A 9,561-nucleotide genomic window follows, 5' to 3' on the forward strand; every position below is an offset into this window, starting at 1 on the left:
AATTTTATAATAACATAAAATTAATAATAATTATTATTATAATAATTAATTAATATAATATTAATAATAATATTATATTATGTAATATTAATTTTATAATAATATAATATTATATTAATTATGTAATATTAATTTCAGCTATGATCCCAGTTATGATCATTATGAAAATTGAATATACCATCCCTGGTGAAACTAGCTTACTAGAGTTTGCTCTGTTTATAAAATTCATGATATATCTCATAAACGAAGACAGATAGGACATATATTTATATGACTTCTTTTTCATTATTTTTAGGCGTACAATCAGCTGCCGAAGTGGGCATCCCACATGTTACGAAACACCCTGTATATATATATATATATCCGGCTCTCGTAACAAAAGGGGAACCGAAAATAGGATCGCGAAAAAGTATCGATAATGCAATGTCGAATAATCAAATCCGTCGAATCCCTTTTCCTCGAGAAACTCTCGCGGAACCGAGTGGGCGAGGCCGCGTTAAATGGCGTCGAACGGAGCGAACGAAACCAAAGACGAAAAGTTAACGAGAGAGCGGAGAGGCAGCGAAACTGGAAAGCTGCCGACGAAAGCTCGGTGGCAGTCTCGAGAGCTGGAGAACGAACCCTCGTCCCGTTTTTTTTACTCTTTCGTGGACTCCCGCGTTCGTTCGAGTGAACATATCATATATACTCTCGCGCGTGAATCGAACGACTCAACGATCCTCGATCCGGTCACGTTTCCTCGGACCTTTTTTTATTCCTTAAATTCTCTTGGTCGTTGCGTGTTATCCTTCAGCTCGTCGCGCACTCCGCCGAAATCCTTCCTCAGAAATCGGCCTGGCGCACACATTCCAGATACATTTCCCTCGACTTTCTCGAGTGTCGCGTTCCAAGTGCGCGATTATATCGTACAAGTTTTCACAAAATGGGTGAAATTTTACTCGAACAAGAATTTATTGGCGTAGAAAAATGCTGCTAAAAACTGACCGGAGAGAGTCCTTTTTCGCTTGTATATACTTGCAGATGACGGTCTGCGCGTTGGCCAAAGTACTTTCAGGACGATTCGTAATACTTGGCTTCGAGCATGCAACGGAACGAACAGTGAACGCGTTTGTGAACTGATGAAAATTCGACGAAAATTTAGTGGCTCGGCTCAAAGAGGAGCGGCTGAGGGTGGGGGGGGGGGAGAAATTTCGAACGACGAGACTCGAATGCGAATGCACACAAGGATTTTTTCCCCTTTTTTTCAAAGAGGCAGAGGCAAACAAAACGAGAGAACCAGCCCATTTTCGTCGGGACGCGGTCCTTTCATCCGTGAAGACCGTTTAAAATTAATCGCACAAAGCGGCAAAGTGGCTTTCTTCTCGTGGAATTTCCCTTTTTCACGCGCATTTAATCGGGAAACAATCGGGGAACGTGGTTGAAACGCTACGGAGCGTAACACTTTTGCTCTGGAACCAGAGTGTGTGTGTGTGTGTGTGTGTGTGTGTTTGTGTGTGTGTGCGAGGGAGAAAGAGAGAACAGTGCGGTTTAAACGCGAGCGAGATTTCCGTGGCTCGTGAAGCGATAGCAAGAAACCACCGCCCCCTGTCTCCAAGTTGCTCCGCGAAAACGGGCCTCTGTCGAAGAAATGGATTTACCGAGAGCTACGCGTATCGACCGTGACATTTGCATGAAACGCACACAGACACACACACACACACACATAGAAAGGATTTCCAATTCATTTCTCAAGAGCGTGGATAACGCGACAACAGAACAGAATTAATACTACGTATACACGTACAATAGTGTTCTCTGGCGTGCATTCGACTTTATCACCGCTTAATATAACGAACGCAGGATTCTTCGAAGGTTCGCTTTCGCGTTAAGAAACGAACGAACGTGCATCCGTGTAACAGATTTCCTACAGCCGACGCGTAGATGCATTCTCATGCAAAACTTTCGTCCAACACTTTTGGGTTCGAAGCAGATTGCGCCCGAAGGCTTGGATATAACTGCGTTTTCACAGAGAAACGAAACTTTATTTCGGCGGTGTGCATGGATTCGTTTCAGTCAGCCTCGAGGTTCTCTTCTTTCATGTTCGACAGAGTTTCTTTTTTTTTTTTTTTTTTCTTCTTTCTTGAAATTCCAATTCCTTCGTTTGGAAGCAGTGAAATTTGTCATCGTAGTTCGAAGGCTTCCACGTCGTAATTTTATTGTGAGCTTGAACAGCGTTTTTTTTTTTTTTTTTTTTTTTTTAAAATATGACGAGAATGGTTGCTTTCTGATTGTTTCATTTTGAAATCTTTTTTTTTTTTTTCTGTAAAGCAAGCTTGAACAATCAGCTGTCAGATTACATTAAACGAATTTAACGCTGAAAGTAGAAAAATGGTCAAAATGGCCATTTGAATACTTCTGTTAGATACTTTGTAGCTGTAAAACAGTACATTTTTGAAGAACGATTCGTAAAACACATAAATAAGCTTGTATTGTAAAAAAATTCCCATTTGAAATTTTCTTAATTGACCGACTGAATGATCACCCTGCCATTTGGATTGAACTACGAGGTTAGTTCCTTTTTATTTATCAGTCTCTCAAGAATGTAGTTAGTCATTTTAAATTGCACGTGTCCGAAAGTCTGTCAGAAAGAAACGCAGTTACTTTTCAACCAACCTAACAGTTCAACGACCATATCGTCGTACCATTTATTCGAAAACAAACTCTTCGTCCCCTGTAGCGCTGAACTTTCGTTCGTCAGCCTCTGATATTCCATTTCCGAGACTTTTCGATCGCCGCGTGCCCCCGAGTTCCTCAAACGTTTTCTCCAAACGTTGGTCAAATTAACCAACGCTCCAGAGTTCCTCGTTTCCGCAAGTTTCTGAAAGCTACGGCCATTTCAATTTCATACGATCCCAGTTACAACAAGCTTACCCGGCGAACTCGTTTTCTCCAAGGTTAGCCTGCGTCAACAGGAACTTTCCTTCTCCGGCCAGGTGAAAAAGGGGTGGGAGAGAGCGTCAACGTTGGTAGTTGCAAAGCGAATTAGAGACGAATACCCTCCTCTCGGTTCCCTTCTTTCGTCGCGGATCCAAGCGAAGGAGGTAACGCGGTTAAAGCCACTTAGAAAATTAAATCGAGCCGGCTCGATCGGTGCTGTAAATCCTCTCCTCCCTGTCTTCTCTCTGTCGGCGAGTCGATGGTTTTTGTCAGTTGGCGCGATGTAGAAAACCGGTGAAAGTGCATCCACCCGTCCTCGCGACCTCTCTTCAACTCCGCCAGCGTCTTCTTCGTCCTTTCCTTTCCTTTTCCTCCCCTCTTTTTTCCTCTTTGCTCGCTCGTTCGGTGAAAGCATCGCTGATTTATTTAAGAGACCAGGCTAGACCGGTGAGAGATTCCCTCGAAAGCGGCAAACAGAGAAAAAGAGAGAGAGAGAGAGAAGCTTCCTTCGGTGAGAGATATGATGATGAATCCGGACGTGGACGTTGTTAGGCCCTGTATGCTTTAGCAAGCAAATTATCCTCTTGATGCCTGCTTTCAAAGCGAAAAATGATAAGGAGCTTTTTTTCCCTTTTTTTTTTTTCTTGCTGATTTAGATAGAGGTACTGAAAGAACCTGTCGAAGCGACAGGATATTTTCTTTTTCTTGCATTCTTTCAGAGAACTTTCTAAAAAAAACTTTTTTTTTCTATTATTTGTGACCACTCGTGTGAGTTATCAGCGACTTGGAACTGAATCTTACAATTTATTTTATTTTATAGGTTAGACTATCTTAGTTAGGTTATGTGTATTGGTTTTAGTATTCTTTTTTTTTTTCTATTTTCGTTATTTATTGTCGCATCAACCACTTGTGCGGGTTATCAGCGATTTGAAACGAAATGTTGCGGTTTGTTATGTAGGTTAGACCGTCTTGGTTAGGTCAGATTTTACAGTTTATATTATACAGGTTGCACTGTCTTCGTTAGGTTAGGTTTTACAATTTATATCATGTAGGTTACACTGTCTTATTAGTTTTAGGATTTCTTTTTGTCTACTTTCATTATTTATAGTCTTGTCAATCGCTTGTGCGAGTTATCAGTGATTTGAAACTAAATCTTGCGCTTTGTTATATTGGTTAGACTGTCTTAGTTTGGTTAGGTTAGGTTTTACAATTTATATTATATTATATAGTTACAGTGTCTTTAGGTTAGATTAGGTTTTACAATTTATATTATATAGTTTACAATGTCTTTAGATTTGGTTAGTTAATTTATATTATACTATAATTATATACTAATTATGTACTATATTATATTATAAAAGTTACATTGTCTTAGTTAGGTTTTACCATTTATATCATATAGTTTACAATGTCTTTAGATTTGGTTAGTTAATTTATATTATACTATAATTATATATTAATTATATACTATATTATATTATAAAAGTTGTCTTAGTTAGGTTAGGTTTTACAATTTATATTATATAGTTTACAATGTCTTTAGATTTGGTTAGTTAATTTATATTATACTATAATTATATACTAATTATGTACTATATTATATTATAAAAGTTACATTGTCTTAGTTAGGTTAGGTTTTACCATTTATATTATATAGTTTACAATATCTTTAGATTTGGTTAGTTAATTTATATTATACATATTGTCTTTAGATTTGGTTAGTTAATTTATATTATACAGGTACTGTCTTAGTTAGGTTAGGTTTTACAATTTATATTAGACAGGTTACACTCATTAGTCTTAGCATTTTAGACTTATTAGTTAGGTTCTTCTTTTCTATTTTCTAAAGCTGTTGGTTTCTCAAGTTTTGAAGGTCGGATGCACGCACGTGATTTTTCGAAAATATCTGTGAAGAAATATCAGTAACAGTACATAGACTCCATATTAACACTGGAACTGCCAATTGATTGAATCATCAAATTTCTAAACAAACAAAATAAAAAAATACAATTTACAATACAACGGAATGTATGATACAAGCTTTCACGCATAGATTTTGCTAAAAATTATTTCAATCTCAAAAAATACAGTATCTGAAGAGTACAAAAATCATAAATTGATCATTTTCACCTGACCGCTTTGGTAGTTTCCAATGTTAAAGAAAACAGACACAAAGCTTGCAATCTGACGACTATAAATGACGCACGGAGGCGTTCTCAATTAACGTCGGCTTTATAATTACATTCCTCGCGCATCGAAGGGACGAAAGAAGCGTGTGCATTCGCGTTCGAACGAGGCGAAATTGACGTTTCTTTTTAAAAAAAAGAAAAAGAAAAAAAAGAAAGAAAGAAACCGATCGCGCTCTCTCACGCAGCGAGAGAAATACGTCCGACTTATTACGAGTTGAGTCCTCTCTCTTTCCAGATGACTTTAATTTACCTCGCCTCTAAATGGATTACAAGGAAATTGAATAAGTTCTCTTGGCGGTAAATTAATCTCCTTCCGGCCGTCGGAATTGGGGAATTAAGCAACAAAAAGGCTCTCTCTCGGCTGAATTGATCTGAAACGCGCAGTTACCGGAAACAACGAGAAAAAGCAGAAGAAAAATAAAGAAAGAAGCGAATGTTGCTCGTGTCACTCGGTCGGGTGTTATTTTTGATGAAAGTTGTTTCGAGGGAAGAAAGGGGTGGAGATAATCGCGCGGAAGTGTGTCTGGATGGGCGTGGGTGCGATCGACTCTTGGAACAATGTTTCTGTGATCAAAAGGTATGAACGACGTATGTACATACACCTTGTTTACCGTGTACACACAACTCCTCCGTTTTGTCTACAAAACGGCGTGACGAGACCGAGTGTCGTTGACAGAGTAATGACGAGATATCAAATATTTTACTGAAACGCAGGGAGAGACTCGCAAACACGCCGGACTCCATCCGTTTTTTAAAGGCGGATGAATAATCAAGCGAATCAAGTTCGGCTCGTTCGTTTCCGCGATTTGATTTCCCCGAAAGCGAGCAACCTTCTTGGGAGGAGGTGTCGGGACGAACGATCTCGCTCGCGTGCGACAATTCCTTCCAGTTTCCTTCTTCTCTTCATTTCACACGTCGTTACGCGATAAGTTTCGTTGAACCGCGACGGAAGTTTCACCGAACAATCGATATTTATTTATTTATCGTAGCTAGTTTCACCGAGCCGAAATCGACATCGCAGACAATTTGCCGACAATCCGAGATAATAGAACGACGAGAGTCCAGCGTTCTTTGTTCGTCACGGTTCAACGAAACTGTTCGCTTCCCTTGTGTACAAAATTGCTCGTTCTTGTCGTGGGGAACCAGAAGATTATGAATTACGAATTGGTTCGGAAGTTTTGTAAACGATATTCATCAGGATGAATGATAAAGTCAATTTTAAAGAAAGAAATTTTTACAATTTTAGCAGCTGCGTTTTGACGATTATAGCCTAGCGACGCAATGTAGATTTTTATTCTTACCAAATATCAGAGTTTTCTGATTAATTAGAAAATTACGAACGTTCAAGTTTTCTAAGTAACATTTAGTTAAGTTGAACGATAAAATTATTGATTTTTCAAAAAAAAAAAAGAAAAAGAACTAATGTTATTTCCTTGTAATTTAATTAGCAGCTGCGTACACTCTATATCTGACGAGTATAATCGTCGTCCGACACTTTTAACACTAGAACTGCCGACTGATGAAGCATAAAATTTCTATCAGAGACATTTTATAAGGACGAAAAAAATAGAGAAACTTTGTAACACAAAAGTTGGAGCGTGCAAGCTTCTATTCGTAAAAATAGACTGTTTCGCGTCTAACAAAAATTATAAATAGCTCACTTTGGTAGTGTTCTACTATTGAAAGCGGCACCACCAACCTAAGAAGTTATAAACACTGTGGAAGCTTTCCCTCAGAACTGCTTTCGTTGAAAACTAACTCGTCGATAAAATAATTTTCATTTTCGTTGTGAAAATGTTTCAACAGAAAGAGGCCGAGACTTTCTTCCCCTCCTCCGAGGAGATCCTACGGACCATCGAGACCTTGTGCCCTGCACATTGTAAAGTATTTGATATCGACTCGCAATGGTTGACCGTGCATATCATAGAATTAAGAGAACCTAGATGTTAAAGTGACTAGCGATACGTTAAGCAATAAGCCATGCTGGAAACGATACATATCAAGAATTGCCTGTCCGGTGTTCCCGGTGTCGGGGAACATTCTCGGGATCACGCGCGCCGAAGCGAGCGAACAGCGAAGAAAGATCGAAGGCGCGAGGAAGTAAGGTGAAAGTTCGAGGCTCGATACCCTTTCACACTTATCTAGAAAACGTAACGCGAACACGAAACGCGGAGGAACGCGGTGATTCGCCGCTCGCGAGAATGGATTTGTCAACTGAACTGTCTCGGCAGGTCGCCGCGATGTGCAAATGAATTTCCACAACAATATTCGGACATTCGACGTGTAGCGAGTTGTTATGGAGTGAGCGTTTCGAACGGATCGTTGCAAACGATCCGATGTTGAGGAACGAAGGCGTCTGCGATGGAAGAATTGCGCTTTCGTTCTTGAAGCTTTGTTTCCAAATGGTTGTTGCGACTGGGAACCAGCGCGGCGAACGATATATTTTTGTAAGAGATTCGACCTGAATGGTTACTTGACCTAACCTCAATGTAATGTCAAAAACAACAGACCAAATCTGTCAGTTTTAATCTGTCTGTTTCGAATTGTAAATGTCTATGTATAGAAAGAAAGATGAAGATACAGTGAAGAGGCAAACTTTGAAAAGTCGAAAGTAAAATAGGTTAGAATTGACAGAGACGAACATGTCGCATCAGTTTACCTAGTTGAAACCTAGCTTCAATATAATGTCGAAAACAACAGACCAAATCTGTCAGTTTTAATCTGTCTGTTTCGAATTGTAAATTCGATGAAATGTCTATGCATAGAAAGAAAGATGAAGATTCAGTAGAGATGCAAACTTCGAAAAGTCGAAAGTAAAATAGGTTAGAATTGACAGAGACGAACATGTCCCATCAGTCTACCTAATTGAAACCTAACCTCAATATAATGTCGAAAACAACAGACCAAATCTGTCAGTTTTAATCAGTCTGTTTCGAATTGTAAATGTATAGAAAGAAAGATGAAGATACAGTGAAGAGGCAAACTTTGAAAAATCGAAAGTAAAATAGGTTAGAATTGACAGAGACGAACATGTCGCATCAGTTTACCTAGTTGAAACCTAACTTCAATATAATGTCGAAAACAACAGACCAAATCTGTCAGTTTAAATCTGTCTGTTTCGAATTGCAAATTCGATACGAAATGTCTGTCTATAGAAAGAAAGATGAGGGTCCGATGCATTTGGCAGAATATTTGAACAAGGTCTCATATAATTTAAAAGTTCTAGAAAGGAAGATGAAGATTCAGTGGAGAGACAGATTTAAAGGCAAACTTCGAAAAATCGAACGTAGTAGAGGTTAGAATTAACAAAGACGTTGATCTATCTAATCCAAACTCAAACCTAACCTAAACCTAACCTCAATGTAATGTCAAAAACAACAGACCAAATCTGTCAGTTTTAATCAGTCTGTTTCAAATTATAAATTCGATGAAATATCTATGCATAGAAAGAAAAATGAAGATTCAGTGGAGATGCAAACTTCGAAAAATCGAAAGTAAAATAGGTTAGAATTGACAAAGACGAACATGTCGCATCAGTCTACTTAGTTGAAACCTAACCTCAATATAATGTCAAAAACAACAGACCAAATCTGTCAGTTTTAATCAGTCTGTTTCAAATTGTAAATTCGATGAAATGTCTATGCATAGAAAGAAAGATGAAGATTCACTGGAGAGGCAAACTTTGAAAAATCGAAAGTAAAATAGGTTAGAATTGACAAAGACGAACATGTTGCGTCAGTCTACCTAGTCGAAACCTAACCTCAATATAATGTCAAAAACAACAGACTAAATGTGTCAGTTCTAATCACTCTGTTTCAAATTGTAAATTCGATGAAATGTCTATGTATAGAAAGAAAGATGAAGATTCAGTGGAGAGGCAAACTTCGAAAAGTCGAAAGTAAAATAGGTTAGAATTGATAGAGACAAACATGTCGCATCAGTCTACCTAGTCGAAACCTAACCTCAATATAATATCAAAAACAACAGACTATCACTAAATCTGTCAGTTCTAATCAGTCTGTTTCAAATTGTAAATTCGATGAAATGTCTATACATAAAAAGAAAGATGCAGATTCAGTGAAGAGGCAAACTTTGAAAAATCGAAAGTAAAATAGGTTAGAATTGACAAAGACGAACATGTCGCATCAGTCCACCTAGTCGAAATCTAACCTCAATGTAATGTCAAAAACAACAGACCAATCTGTCAGTTTTAATCAGTCTTTTTCAAATTGTAAATTCGATGAAATGTTTATGCATAGAAAGAAAGATAAAGATTCAGTAGAGAGGCAAACTTCGAAAAATCGAAAGTAAAATAGGTTAGAATTAACAAAGACGAAACTTTTAGACACTTTAGAAAGACAGTTGGAGAATCAAAAACGGGCGTATTTTATTATCACAATGGAATCAAAAAGTTTTCATGAGGCGTCGAAAAAAAAAAAAAAAAAAAAAAAAAAAA

At 38.0% G+C, this 9,561-nt stretch overlaps 2 long non-coding RNA genes across 2 annotated transcripts in view; both read left to right on the forward strand.

The window, feature by feature from the left end:
• Positions 1-1,204: 1,204 nt before the first annotated feature.
• The window catches only part of LOC122530479, an 11,262-nt gene continuing 2,905 nt past the window's right edge, over positions 1,205-9,561 (forward strand). The window contains exons 1-2 of the long non-coding RNA XR_006307021.1: positions 1,205-1,459; positions 2,973-2,983. This is a non-coding gene — a long non-coding RNA (uncharacterized LOC122530479). The remainder of the gene's footprint in view (positions 1,460-2,972; positions 2,984-9,561) is intronic.
• On the forward strand, positions 7,437-9,553 carry LOC122530478. The gene is made up of 3 exons (XR_006307020.1): positions 7,437-7,889; positions 8,346-9,012; positions 9,221-9,553. It is a non-coding gene; the product is annotated as an uncharacterized LOC122530478 (long non-coding RNA).

The sequence above is a fragment of the Frieseomelitta varia genome, unplaced genomic scaffold (assembly GCF_011392965.1).
Source record: "Frieseomelitta varia isolate USP_RPSP 00005682 unplaced genomic scaffold, Fvar_1.2 scaffold_345, whole genome shotgun sequence".
Lineage (NCBI taxonomy): Eukaryota > Metazoa > Arthropoda > Insecta > Hymenoptera > Apidae > Frieseomelitta > Frieseomelitta varia.